Here is a 14,458-nt window from a genome sequence, read left to right on the forward strand (position 1 = left end):
CCAACCTTTCATTTATTGATCCTGTTTATTACAAATTTGCTTTACACTTAATTAACTTCTTTTATCTTGGTTCTTTTCTTCCTTCTAGTTTCAAAGAGTTTAATTTGCAGTTCTTTTTTTTTTTTAACTTCTTGAGTGGATATTTAGATAATTTATAGACATTTTAAAAATTTGCACTTAAAGCTATAAATTTGCCTTCTAAGCATGACTATTGTCCAATTAACAAGTTTTATTTATTTGTATCTGTATTTTCACAACCATTCAATTTAAATATTTTTAAATTATGTTGTGATTTTTTTGACATGCATTATTTAGAGTTACATTGCTTAATTTTCAAACACTTGGAAATTTTCTATTTTATTTCTTTTTAGTCTCTTTTCTAAATCAACATGATTGAGAAATAATTTAAGTATAACAAAAAGTACTCATTTTAAGTACACAGTGCAATATATTTTGACAAATGCCTGTGTAACCTCAACAAATTCAAGATATTGTGCAATGCTGTCTATCCCAAAACGTTCCCTCCTGCCCCTTTGCAGTCAGTTTCTGGAACCATTTACCTTCTGACTAAACAACTCCCATTAGTATTTCTTTAGTGTGAATCTATTAGTAAATAATTCTCTGTTTTTTTTCATCTGAAAATATCTTCATTTCTCTTTCACTTTAGAAAGATATTTCCAATGAGTATAGAATCTTAGCTATATTTTCTTTTAGCTCTGACATTAGATGCCACTTTGATGTTTGTGGCTCACTTTCTTTTGTTGAGAATTCAAGTGTCAATCTTATTACTCCAATTTGAATGTCATACATCTTTGTCCTCTAGTTTGTATTAATGTTTTCTATTTGTCTTTAATATTTACCAATTTTGTTATGATACACCTATATGTTGTTTCCTCTGTATTTAATTTGCATGAGGTTCATGGCTACCTGAATTTATGGATTGATGTTTTGTAAAATTCTGTCATTTCTTCAGATTTTTGTCTCCATTTTGTCTATTCTTTTCTTTCTTCTCTCTTTGTCTTCTACCTACTGCTTTTATTTATTGTTTCTAATCTGCTTCTATTGATTTTTTAATTTAATTATTATACTTTTTCAATTCTAAAATTTCCCTTTGAACAATATTTAGATTTTCCCAGCTTTATGCTGAGATTTTCCATTTTGTCATCTGATTTCTGGAACACATTAATATCAGTTATTTTAATGTTTTTGTATATGGCTGGGAATAGTAGTTCATGCTTATAATTCTGAATTAGCACTTTGGCAAGCTGAATGGAAGGATCACTTAAGGCCAGGAGTTTCAAATCAGCCTGGGCAACACAGCAAATCTCTGTCTATACAAAAACAAATTAGCCAGGCATGGTAGCATGTGCTTGTAATCTCAGCTGCTCTGCACAGGAGGCTAAGGGAGGAGGGTTAATTAAGCCCAGGAATTTCAGGTTATGGTGAACTGTGATCAGGCTAATGTATTTCAGCCTGGGTGACAGAGCGAGACTACATCTCTCAAAAAAAAAAAGTCCATGTATAATAATTGCAATATTTGGATCTCCAGTGAGCATATTTATATAATCTGTTTTTACTCTCAATTTTTAGTCTGGTGTTCTCATATGGTATGCCTAGTAATTTTTTATTGATAACCAGATAGTATATATGACAAATTATAGAGATATCTTAAGATTATAATTATTCTCTCCATTTTGGTAGGAAATTTTAAAAAAGATTCTAGTTAATGTTATCTTCCAGAGAGAATTCACTTTTCTTGGGCAGTTAGGTAAGATGAAGATTAATTTTAACTCAGTCAGAGGTTTAGTTGATTTGATGCCAGCCTTTGTAATTTTTAAGGGCATGTATAAACTACATGTAGTAGTAAAAACTATTACACATTATCAATCACTTGGTAACAAAATTTTTTAAAGAAAAAAATACTACTACACATGATAGGAAAGGGAAAAAAAACACTGCTGTCTTTTAAAGATCTTATTACAGTGATACAAAATGGTAAACCCATGTGCCACTAACACCTAAACATAGCTAAAAACTAGTTGACCTGAGCCTCACAGTGAAATTAGTGAGTCATCAAGACATCAGGTTTTCACCTGAAGCAATAAATCTTCCTTCATCTATAGACTGACTTCTCAGATAAGTTCTATAGCTGTTTTCAATGCCTAATTGCACTTGATTTCCTCAGATTAATCACTGACTATATTACTCATTTCATGGAAATTCCCATTGTGACTAAAAGACTAATCATGTATGGGACCACAAAAAAAAAAAAAAAAAAAAAAGGATACAAAATTTACCAATTATATCACCTCTAGGCACAGGGTTCACAAATAGTTTGTTGTATATTTATTTTGTGTTTAATTCTGATTGCTGCAAACACTGAACTCAAATTATCTTCATCTTTCCTTCCTTTTCTCAGCAATAAACCTACCTCTGGTCTAACGTACAATCTGTGATTCAGCTCCTTATGACACACTCTAAGAATTTTCCAAATCTCCCTATTTGTTGTTTCAAAATATTAGTTTTGAACCCTGCAATTTTTATTCTTTTCTAGACTAGGCCAAAGATACTAGTTTTTTATGAAAACACTTTATAGAAGTTTACCATTGTATGTGTTTTATATTTTTATGTAATATAAAACAGAAAGGATCAATGTAAGGAACTCTTTTATGAATCCTAAATACAGGTCTTCCCTTCTACTTGTTACCTTTTCATGGTATCTGAGATGCCTCTCTTAATATAGGGATTATCTTTAGAAAATGTTGATAGATGCATACTTAATGATATAGTTCATGGTAATCCAAAGACGTTTTGCTGGTTTCCTCAAAAATAACAGTAAGATCACCACAAAGAGATATTAAGGTAATAACCTTCATCTATTTCCTCCCTATCTGTCATTTGTCACCACCAGTAGTCATCCTTGCCACTCTAATTTGAAAATGTGTGGCCAGTGGGACATGATGACTATTTCAAAGGGAAAAGGACCCTTCTTCAAAAGAGGAAATGGGATGTGGGTCCCTCCAAGCTCCCAGGATTCAATCTATAGCCCACATTTCAGCAGAAGTATTTCATCACAAAATCACATATGTAGGAAAAAAGGTGTACAATATGACCTCAATTGTATGTATATGTCTAAAAATAGATTTACATATATAAGGATATATACCAAAATATTAACTTATTATATTAGGATTATGGATGGAAGCTAATTTGGTGATTACCAGGGGCTGAGACAGGAGTGAGAGGATTGGGTAGATGTTGGTCATATGATAAAAAATTTTAGTTAGGAGGAATAAGTTCAAGAGATGGATTGTACAATGTGGTGACTATAGTTAATAACAATTACTAAGTGTTCACACCACAAAAAAGATAAGTATGTGAGGTAATACATATTAATTAGTATGATTTAGCCATTTTACAATGTATACATATTTCAAAACATCATGTTGTACACCATAAATATATGCAATTTGTATTTTTCAATAAAAAACTTTTTTAAAAAGTAAAATATGAGCAAAGAAAAAATGGAAGAGAGAAAAGAAGGAGGAAATGGAAAGGAGAGAAGAAAGTTGGTATGCAATAAGAACAAATCAGGATACATCATTTTGCCAGACTTCAAGCTATACTACAAGGCCACAATAACCAAACCAGCATGGTACTAGCACAAGAACAGAGACATAGACCTATGGATCAGAACAGACAACCCAGATATAAAACCAAGCTCTTATTGCCATCTGATCTTTGACAAAGCAGAAAAAAAAACATATATGGGAGAAAAGAATCCCCATTCAATAAATGGTGCTGGGAAACTGGATAGCCAAATGTGGAAGACTGAAACAGGATCTGCACCTCTGACCATTCATAAACATTGATTCATGATGGATAATGGACTTAAACCTAAGGCAGGAAACTAAGAATTCTAGAAGAAAATGTTAGAAAAACTCTTACAGATATCAGCCTAGGCAAAGAATTTATGAAGAACACCCCAAAGGCAATCACAGCAACAACAAAAATAAATGGGACTTGATTAAAGTAAAAAGCCTCTGCACAGCCAAGGAAACAATCAATAGAGCAAATAGACAATGTACAGAATGGGAGAAAATATTTGCATGCTATACATCTAACAAGGGCTAATAACCAGACTGTACAAATAACTCAAGCAAATCAACAAGAAAACATAAAACAACCCCTTTAAAAAGTAGGCAAAAGACATGAACAGAAGGTTTTCAAAAGAAGATAGATTAATAGCCAATAAATATATGAAATAATGCTCAAAGTCTCTAATCATCAGGGAAATGCAAATCAAAATCACAGTGAGATGTCACCTAACTATATAGTGAGAATGGCTGTTATCAAAAAGTCACAAACAACAGATGCTGGCGTGGATACACTGCTGGTGGGACTACAAATTAATACAACCCCTATGGAAAGGAGTATGGAGATACCTCAAAGAACTAAAAGTAGAACTACCTTTTGATCCAGCGATCCCACTGCTGGGTATCCAAAGGAAAAAAAAGACATTTTATAAAAAAGACACATGCACTCAAATGTTTATATCAGCACAATTCACAGTTGCAAAGATATGGAAACAACCCAAATGTCCATCAATACATGAAAGGAATAATAAAATGTGGTATATGCATACTATGGAGTACTACTCAGCCATAAAAAATGGTGAATTAATACCCTTTGTAACAACCTGAATGGAACTAGAGACCATTCTTCTAAATGAAGTATTTCAAGAATGGAAAAACAAACACCACATGTACTCACTATTAAACTGGAACTAATCAATCAACATTCATGTGCACATATTGTAGTAAAACTCAGCAGACACCAAGCAGGTGGGGGCAGGGAGGAGGGGGTTGGTAAATTCACACCTAATGGGTATGCTGTACACTGTCTTGGAGATGGACACACTTATAACTTTGACTCAATTGGCACGAAAGCAATTCATGTAACCAAAACATTTGTACCCCCACAATACTTGGAAATAGAAATTTTTTTAAAAAAGAGAGAAACAAAAAAGAAAAAAGTTGGGAGAGAATTATAAAAATTAATTGGAGGAAATAGAAAATTGGAAGATAAAGTGAAAGTGACAATTGAAGGGTGACATCTACAAAGACCAATTAATGTTACCTACATGTGCTAAGCGTTCTCCTAAGTGTTTTACAACAACTGTCTCATTTTATTTTTAGAACAACTCTCTGAGTTTGGTATTTTAGTGTCCCCATTTAACACATGAGAAAACTAACAATCTCAGAGTTTAAGTGCTTGCTCCCAGACCATGTGCTCCTTCTCTTTACTGAGGTATGTCCTGGGACATCCAATCCTCTGTGAGCCTCGATTTGGCTGATTTGTCTTCTTGGGAGTGTGATGTTACTATTAATACCCCACATCTCTGACCTCCCAGATTATAAAACAAATCAACAGAATATCTGTTTCTTGTTTGATGTCCTCTTTCTTATTATTATTTTCCATCATTCTATGAATCAAGCAGGCTTAATAAGGCCCAGAATAACCTACTATGAAGAGAAATGCCTGGGTCTAATATTAATACTACATTCGTATTTTCCAAACTAAAAATTAAATCATTAATTTTAAGGCATCATATGTATAAATTTAGTACATATAATATTTTTAAAGTATAAAAAGAAAATCACAAAATAATTTTTGAAATACATAAAATTAAATATAATCGCTTTCGGTTTTCGGCTCGGAGGAGGCCAAGGTGCAACTTTCTTCGGTCGTCCAGAATCCGGGTTCATCCGACACCAGCCGCCTAAGTTCGACCCCAACGAGATCAAAGTCGTATACCTGAGGTGCACCGGCGGCGAAGTCGGTGCCACGTCTGCCCTGGCCTCCAAGATCGGCCCCCTGGGTCTGTCTCCAAAAAAGGTTGGTGATGACATCGCCAAGGCAACCGGTGACTGGAAGGGTCTGAGGATTACAGTGAAACTAACTATTCAAAACAGACAGGCCCAGATTGAAGTGGTACCTTCTGCCTCTGCCCTGATCATCAAAGCCCTCAAGGAACCATCAAGAGACAGAAAGAAGCAGAAAAAACATTAAACACAACGGAAATATCACTTTGATGAGATTGTCAATATTGCCAGACAGATGCGGCACCGATCTTTAGCCAGAGAACTTTCTGGAACCATTAAAGAGATTCTGGGCACTGCCCAGTCTGTGGGCTGCAATGTTGATGGCCGCCACCCACATGACATCATAGATGACATCAACAGTGGTGCAGTGGAATGTCCAGCTAGTTAAAAAGTACAAAGGAAAATATTTCAATAAAGGATCATTTAACACCCCCCCAAAAAATTAAATATAATCTGTTTGCCCAGAATATTAATATTGTCACCATAAATACCTGGCACCTGTGTTGTCATCATTTAATATGAAATTTTTTTAACCACTTAAGACATTTTATTGGCATATGACAATTTACAAGGGTCCTTGTTGCATTATACATTACATTGAATAAGAATCATTTAGCCATCTACATTCATTCTTATTGGATATTTTTTCTCAAATTATAATTAAATTCCCAACCCTGATTTTACCTGTGACAATGGGAACATAGTAATTCCTTGAAGTAGACTGTAACTGGAAAAACATATTTTGCTTTTAATATAAAAATTCCTAGAAAAATTTTTCAAAAAAAAAAATTAAAGAGGAAAAGTGGCTGTTGTGGAGTTTTATATTTTTCTTAGTGTTTGGTGAAAAGAGTCAGAGGATCTGGGTGAAGCTCCTGCCTTGTCAGCTATGCGCTCAGCACCTAAATTCTCTGGGTGTTAGTTTTCTCCCATCCAAGTATTAACCAGGCCCAACGCTGCTTGGCTTCTGAGATCAGATAAGACCAGGCATGTTCAGGGTGGTATGGCCATCGACATGGGTGTTAGTTTTCTAATCTGTAAAATGAGAATTTGGGCAATATGGTTGCAAAGATTTTATGACTTTTTTAGCTTATAAAAAATAAGGTAGAGAGCTCTTCTGTGTTAAGAGTTAGGTCATAATGTACTTCAAAATCAGTGACATTTAAGGTTCCTCATACCTCACTGATTGAAAAAACATTCACATGTCTATCATGGTCATTGACTTTTCCTTGGTGTCATAAATCACAAGAGTAATATTAATGATAAAGGATCACACCAAGAAAAGAAAGCAAAACAGCCATCTATAAATGTCAAGTTAGTGAATGCTAGTCATCTTTATTGTTTTGTAATATTTTTGTGTAAAACATGCCACAGTCAACAGTTCAATCAAAATTGAGATGACCGAGGCCGGGCACAGTAGCTCACGCCTGTAATCCTAGCACTCTGGAAGGCCAAGGCAGGCAGATTGCTCAAGGTCTGCAGTTTGAAACCAGCCTGAGCAAGAGCGAGACCCTGTCTCTACTAAAAATAGAAAGAAATTAATTGGCCAACTAAAGATATATAGAAAAAATTAGCTGGGCATGGTGGTGCATGCCTGCAGTCCCAGCTACTCGGGAGGCTGAGGCACAATGATTGCTTGAGCCCAGGAGTTCGAGGTTGCTGTGAGCTAGGCTGATGCCATGGCACTCACTCTAGCCTGGGCAACAAAGTGAGACTCTGTCTCAAAAAAAAAAAAAAAAAAATTGAGCTGACTGAAAGGCACTGATTTGCATAGCAGCAATCACTGTGGCTGGCACACAATTAAGTGTCACCCTAATGCAGGCCTTTCACAGGTGAGTGAGTAGCTGATGGGGAGGCAGAAAGTGTAGAAGGAAGAGAGGAAATAATTAATAGTTTTTGGAAACCATACTTCAAATAAAGTCAAATCATACCAATAATTTACTATGTTAAGATTCAATAACTTGCTATTTAGGATAACTTTTCCCTATTAAAGTCTTGGAAATCTTGAAAAGTGGAAAACTTAAGAAAAAAATTTGAAAATTAAATTTTAAAAAAGCTTTACTTTTCAAGTCCCTTAGTGTGCATTCAGCTTCATGTAGTAGAATGTACTGATAAAAGTGGGGTCTATTACTTTACAACCAACAAGTCTGGAGAAAAACACTTCCAGGTTTGTTAGAGCAGCTCAACAATCTGTCAGGAGTGTGGCACCCTCACACTTGCAAGATGGTTCCCTCTGTTCCAGACACAGCATGTAAATATGATACTATCTAGGCCCCCCCAAAATATCAGATTTTGTAACATACATTTGTACTTAATATTGTACCATAAGCATTTGTTCCGTAGTAAGTCTTTTGAAATTTTATTTTAAATGGTGACATGTATTCCATGCAACAGAAACTACTATCATTTACTTCATTTGTAATAAACAGCATTCCTTTCATTTATGGAATACCTAGCTATTAAGAAATATATATTAGAAGCTTTACCCAAGTACCTCTAATCCTTAGAACAATCTTTTAAGATAGCTATTATCATTATGACTTTGCAAATAAGAAAACTGAAACTCAGAAAGCTTAAATCTTACCTGATATTACTGCAGGTAAGTTGCCGAACAGGTAATTTGATCTCAGGCACAACTGATTCCCAAACCAACAATCATAATAATATTTATTCAACACCATTGGGGAGAAAAGAAAACAAAACCCAAAGGAATGGACAAATTCATGATTCATAAACATAGTATTAGCTAAGTTTATTATTGAGCAAAACCAAATCAAACAAAAAGACTGAATTCTTGCAGGCTGACAGCAAGTGGTTATAAAACTATCATGGCTATTTAGAACTATTTATATGGGATTAAAGCTGCGGTCCATCATTGCACTTTAGTAAACTGTCAGCAGTTATTCAATTTGCATCAGTAGCTATGTTGACCTTACTCTGACATCCTGTTTTTCATAATTCTTGATTAGGCTTACTCTGACATTTTGTTCTTCATAATTCTTTATCAGCACTTCCTACGGTTGCCCAGCACCATATCTAGCACATATAATTACTCATATTCTTCATCATTCCTCAGTAAGGTTAAGTTCAGTTTCTCACAGTAACCCACTGTAAAAAGCTCCTGATTCAACTCTCAGATAACAAAATAAATTTTATTAGCCAATAGAAAATTCTGTGAAATATACATAAATGTATATAAAAATGTGGCACTTCTTGTGGCAATTTGGTCCATATCTTCAAACAGATGACAACCAAACAGTCCATTTGTTCTAAAAAGCATCAGGAAGGCCATACAGTATCTGCAGGTATCAGCAGTTAAATGGAATACATGAACAAGAGGAAAAATAACAGGGAGGAGGGAAGCAGTGAAGGAAGGCAGAGATGTCTACATAGGGTAAGCAAAGGGGAAAGTGGACAGTGCTGTCATTGTTGTCAGTTCTGCTATGACAGAATAAATTCTAGAACAGACTGATAAAAAGTACAAGAAAAATGTTTCTGGGAAGCCAAAAGGACTAGCAGAGCCTAAGCCAAAGTGCTGTCACATTGTATCATTACAGTTTCCCTTCTCAGAGGACACTTCCTTCGCTCCTCCCCACCAACGGACTGGGACACTTGATTACAGATTCCCTGAACACTTTCAGGCACTTTAGACCCAGTCTCACTTATTTTCCTACCCCCTTCGAGGACGTGCTCCAAAAGGCTTTCCTGATATGTCACCTCCTTCCTGCCAGTAACCAGTCCCACCTCTTGTGTCCCCTCCCCCATGTCATTCCTGCCTGTGGCATGGATGTTTCTGGGAGAAAGGTGATGTAAACAGGTTCCCTCTGGACACAGCAAAGCCGAGTAGGAAATGATGCTGGCATAGCTTTCCTCGTGAGTCAGATACGTACAGAAAAGTGCTGTCAGGTGGTTGAGGGGAAATCAGAGTTCCTTAGAGGGCAGGAAACATTCACAGAATCTCCCAGTCTCTTTTCTTTGTCCTCTGCCATAGTTATTAGGGTCAGTGAAGGAGAAAATTCTCCGCGGCCCCCTCCCACCCCCCCACCCCCGCTGTCCGGCCAGACAGTGATATTGTGTTGGATTAGACTTCCTGGTGTTCCTTATCCTGATATAAGCCTTTGGAAGGGAGTGGGGGAATTCATAAATTTACTTTAGTTTTATTTTTGTGACTAACAAGCAAAAAATGTTGTTTTATGTTTTCTTCATTCTAGATTACTAATAACTTTTTCACTTAGCACCTTGTTAATAATATGTAAAACTATTTATGGCACAGGTTCTTTTACTCATTGTTCTCCTGTCTTACAAAAATCCCAAACTTGTAGCATATAAATTTATAAAATCTATACCTGTATTTAAAAAGCAGAGCTCCAGATCTGCTTTTCATTTGGCTCTCATGTGTCCTAGCAGAATGACATTAAATAAATTGATTAATTTCTTTAAACATCACGGAATTTCTTCATCACCAAATGAAGGTGACGATGTCCACCTTAGAGGGTTGTTAGTGTTTATGACAGAGTGTAAATCCCTCCATCAAATGTCAGGACTGGAGTGACTGAGTAGTAGAATTAGTTTCCTTTCCTCTCTCTAAAACCCGTCAACCGAAAAGAATATGGATTTTCTTTTGGTTTGTTTTTCAACAAATCAACAAATATTTTGAAGAATTAAAATATTAATACTACTCTCAAAGAACTTATAATCTAGTTCGTGATATAACATTAAGTCACAGGGAACAATAAAAGAAAACTTCAAGAGTGTTTATTAAGTAATCAATTGTGTAATGTGTGATTCAGCTTATTTAATTATAATTAAATAATAGAAAAAAGAAAAAATGGACTGAGATTTTCTGTCAGGTAGCTCTTTCCTCTTCTAGAATCTTCTAGGTATTCTGTGGAATGGGAAGTAAGTCTAGGTTGAAGTTGATTATATAAAAATATTAGTTTATATTTTTCCACATAAAAGTAGATTGACAGGTATACCTGATATATTTTTAGGGGTGCTCTAGACAAAATCCTACTAATCCCTGAGCACTCACCCAAACTCTCTTTCAAAAATTAAAAAAGTACTTTTAAAAAGTCCACATAGAATTAATCTTTCCTTCCATCTCTCTGATATCCATAACACTTTGCTCCCACCTTGTGCTTATCATGATGACTGTAAAAGTTTCTTTCTTTCTTTCTTTTTTTTTTTTTGAGACAGTGTCTCCCTCTGTCACCCAGGCTGGAGTACAATAGCACTATCATAGCTCAATGCAACCTCAAACTCCTAGGCTCAAGCAATCCTCCAGCCTCAACTTTCTGAGTACCTGGAACTACATGCATGCCACCATGCCTGGCTAATTTTTAATTTTTTTGCTGAGAGAGGGTCTCACTATGTTGCTCAGGCTGGTGTCAAACTTATGTGATCCTCCCATCACAGCCTCCCAAAGTGCTGGGAATATAGGTGTGAGCTACTGCTCTTGTCCCTAGTATTTTGTGTATATAAATTTTCCATGCTTATTCACAGTCAATAAAAATTCCATCAGAAATTTATGAAATATGGCTGGGTGTGGTGGCTTAAGCCTGTAATCCTAGCACTCTGGGAGGCCAAGATGGGAGGATCACTCAAGGTCAGAAGTTCGAAACCAGCCTGAGCAAGAGTGAGATTCTGTCTCTACTAAAAAAAAAAAATACAAAGAAATTAATTGGCCAACTAAAAATACATAGAAAAAAATAGCCGGGCATGGTGGCGCATGCTTGTAGTCCCAGCTACTTGGGAGGCTGAGGCAGCAGGATCGCTTGAGCCCAGGAGTTTGAGGTTGCTGTGAGCTGGGCTGATGTCACGGCACTCTACCTGGGCAACAGAGTGAGACTCTGTCTCAAAAAAAAAGAAAAGAAGTAATTTATGAAATAAATATTTCCAAGCTCCCTCCTACTCCCACTTACTAAACAGATACACTATCAAATATACCAAAAATAATAAATTTCTTAAAAATGCAAATTTGCCTTTGGAACTTTTTTTCCCTTACGGGATTGATATTCTATAGGGAAAAACTAAGAATATATCATACTTCTCTTATCTTTAATGCAGCTGATGAAAATATTTGCATTCTTAAAAGTATTTTCATATGATTTATGAGTCATGTTCCTTTTTGGGCCACCTAATACAAAATCAGGATGTTATTATCTCTATAGAAACCATTTTTCTATGTGTCCCTGGACAATGCTTTTATTACACCCTAATGGCACATGATGCTTTTCCTCTCAAGAATCAGAAAAAGTAGCAAGTGTGGCAAAAAGACAAAAATTATCCTCCGCATAAGAACCAAATAAGCTCAAAGTTAAAAAGAGAGTAAAAGGACTTACACATGCTATGCTTACTATGTACCAGACACTGTTCAAAACATTTCATAATTAACTTATTGTATCCTCACAACAGTCCTGTGGGGTAGGTGTTAATGCCCTCATTTTGTAGATGAAGAAAGTGGGATGAGGGAGGTGAAGTCATTTTTCCAAGGTCGCCAGTAAACGAAGGAACTAAGATTCAAACAGGCAATCAGACTGAAAACCTAAATGAGCGTCCCCAACCCAGAATTTCATCATTACTGCTGAACTTTGAGCAAGCACAGTAGAACCTTTACTTAGTATAACTAAACTGATAAGAATAGATATTACACTTGATCTTAGCCAAAAGGCCGAGAAGTGATAGAATCTTTCCTTAGTATAATTAAACAATGAAATATTCAGTTTAGCCAAATGTTTTTTAAATATCAGTGCATTGCTGTAAATCTCTCTTTAAAGTAAAGTAATCTTTTTCTTTGTCATATGTGGCCGAGTGCGGTGGCTCACGCCTGTAATCCTAGCACTCTGGGAGGCCAAGGCGAGCGGATCGCTCGAGGTCAGGAGTTCAAAACCAGCCTGAGCAAAAGCGAGACCCTGTCTCTACTATAAATAGAAAGAAATTAATTGGCAAACTAATATATATAGAAAAAATTATCTGGGCATGGTGGCACGTGCCTGTGGTCCCAGCTACTGGGGAGGCTGAGGCAGCAGGATTGCTTGAGCCCAGGAGTTTGAGGTTGCTGTGAGCTAGGCTGATGCCACGGCACTCACTCTAGCCTGGGCAACAAATCAAGATTCTGTCTCAAAAAAAAAAAAAAGTCATATGTATGTTTGTATACAAATAACATATATATATACATATTACGTATATAATTGTGCATGGAGGGTATGTATATATACATATACATATATAAAATATTCATTTGAGTTCTCCAGAGAAACAGAACCAACAGGATATATATGTGCATACACGTGTGCATGTGTGTGGGCACATATATACATGGGGTGATTTTAAGGAATTGGCTCACCTGATTATGGAGGCTGGCAAGTCTAAAATCTGCAGGGTGGGCCAATGGGCTAGAGACCAAGGAAGAAATGACGGTGCACGTCTTGTCTGAAGGCCATCTGCTGGAGAATTCTCTCTTGCTTAGGAGAAACTGGTCTTTTGTTCTATTTAATTGATGGGATGGGTCTACCTCATCCCATGAAACAATCTGCTTACTCAAAGTCCACCAATTTAAATGCTAATTTTATCCATAACCACACCCCTACAGAAACTTCTGGAATGATGACTGATCACATATCTAGACACTGTGGCCCAGGCAATACATACAATTAACTATCTCATATATATGTATATATCTATCATATATATAACCATCATATATTTATAAACTTTTTCATAAAGTAATGATGATATTCTTATAATACCTTAGGGATCATGAATAGGAACATTTGAAATCACTGGTCAAAGGCTAACAATACAGAAAGCATTGGGTCAAATTCTGTACTGACCACTAGATCTAAACTGGAATTTGGTTTCACGAACAAATTCTGAGTATTAGCTTTTCTTGTGATTTACCTCTTTTTCCTAAAGCTTGAGGACAAACAAAACAAAAATCAGATTGATCAAGATTTTTAAAATAAATTGACACATTTCTGCATTTGAATGATTTATTCCAGTTCTTTAGCTCTCTAGCTCTACCTACGCATCTACCTATCTACCCATACATCCATCCATCTACCCATCTATCCAGCCACAGGGACTTAGAAGTAGGTCTACATTCTTCCTAAGCCAGAACTGGAAATAGGGCAGACTAAATAAGACATAATAACTTCTTTGCTTTCTAAAGGGAAGATGACCACACCTCCCAACAACCTCCCCCAAATTACACACAAATTATTTAAAAAAGTGGTGTGGTTTCTCCCAAAATTTTATAGGTAGCCTTGGTGACAGGAATTTATGTAAAGCACTAGTGCTAACACTCTCCAGAGGGAACACCAGACAATCCCTTAGGATGCAAGTAGAATATACTAGATTAGAGTATATTTTACTTAAAATAAAATATAAAAAATAGTATTCATATTGATACTTGCCCTTGTGATTGTTAACCGATCACTTGCCACATGCATTATGAAAGAGAGCCTAAGGGACACATGGATGGAACCCAATGACAAGTGGAAGACAGTGGCATCATTGTTCACTGATTTGCTACATATGGCAGACTACATGTGCCTTGTTAAGTGGATTTACGTATT

The 14,458-nt window shown here is 36.0% G+C and overlaps 1 non-coding gene and 1 pseudogene across 1 annotated transcript; one reads left to right on the forward strand and one right to left on the reverse strand.

The window, feature by feature from the left end:
- Positions 1-6,317, forward strand: part of LOC105859379 (large ribosomal subunit protein uL11-like) — a 37,497-nt pseudogene extending 31,180 nt beyond the window's left edge.
- Positions 6,318-12,369: 6,052 nt separating this feature from the next.
- On the reverse strand, positions 12,370-12,564 carry LOC142874853 (U2 spliceosomal RNA). Its single transcript, XR_012922442.1, has one exon. It is a non-coding gene; the product is annotated as a U2 spliceosomal RNA (small nuclear RNA).
- Positions 12,565-14,458: the final 1,894 nt, after the last annotated feature.

The sequence above is a fragment of the Microcebus murinus genome, chromosome 1 (assembly GCF_040939455.1).
Source record: "Microcebus murinus isolate Inina chromosome 1, M.murinus_Inina_mat1.0, whole genome shotgun sequence".
NCBI lineage: Eukaryota > Metazoa > Chordata > Mammalia > Primates > Cheirogaleidae > Microcebus > Microcebus murinus.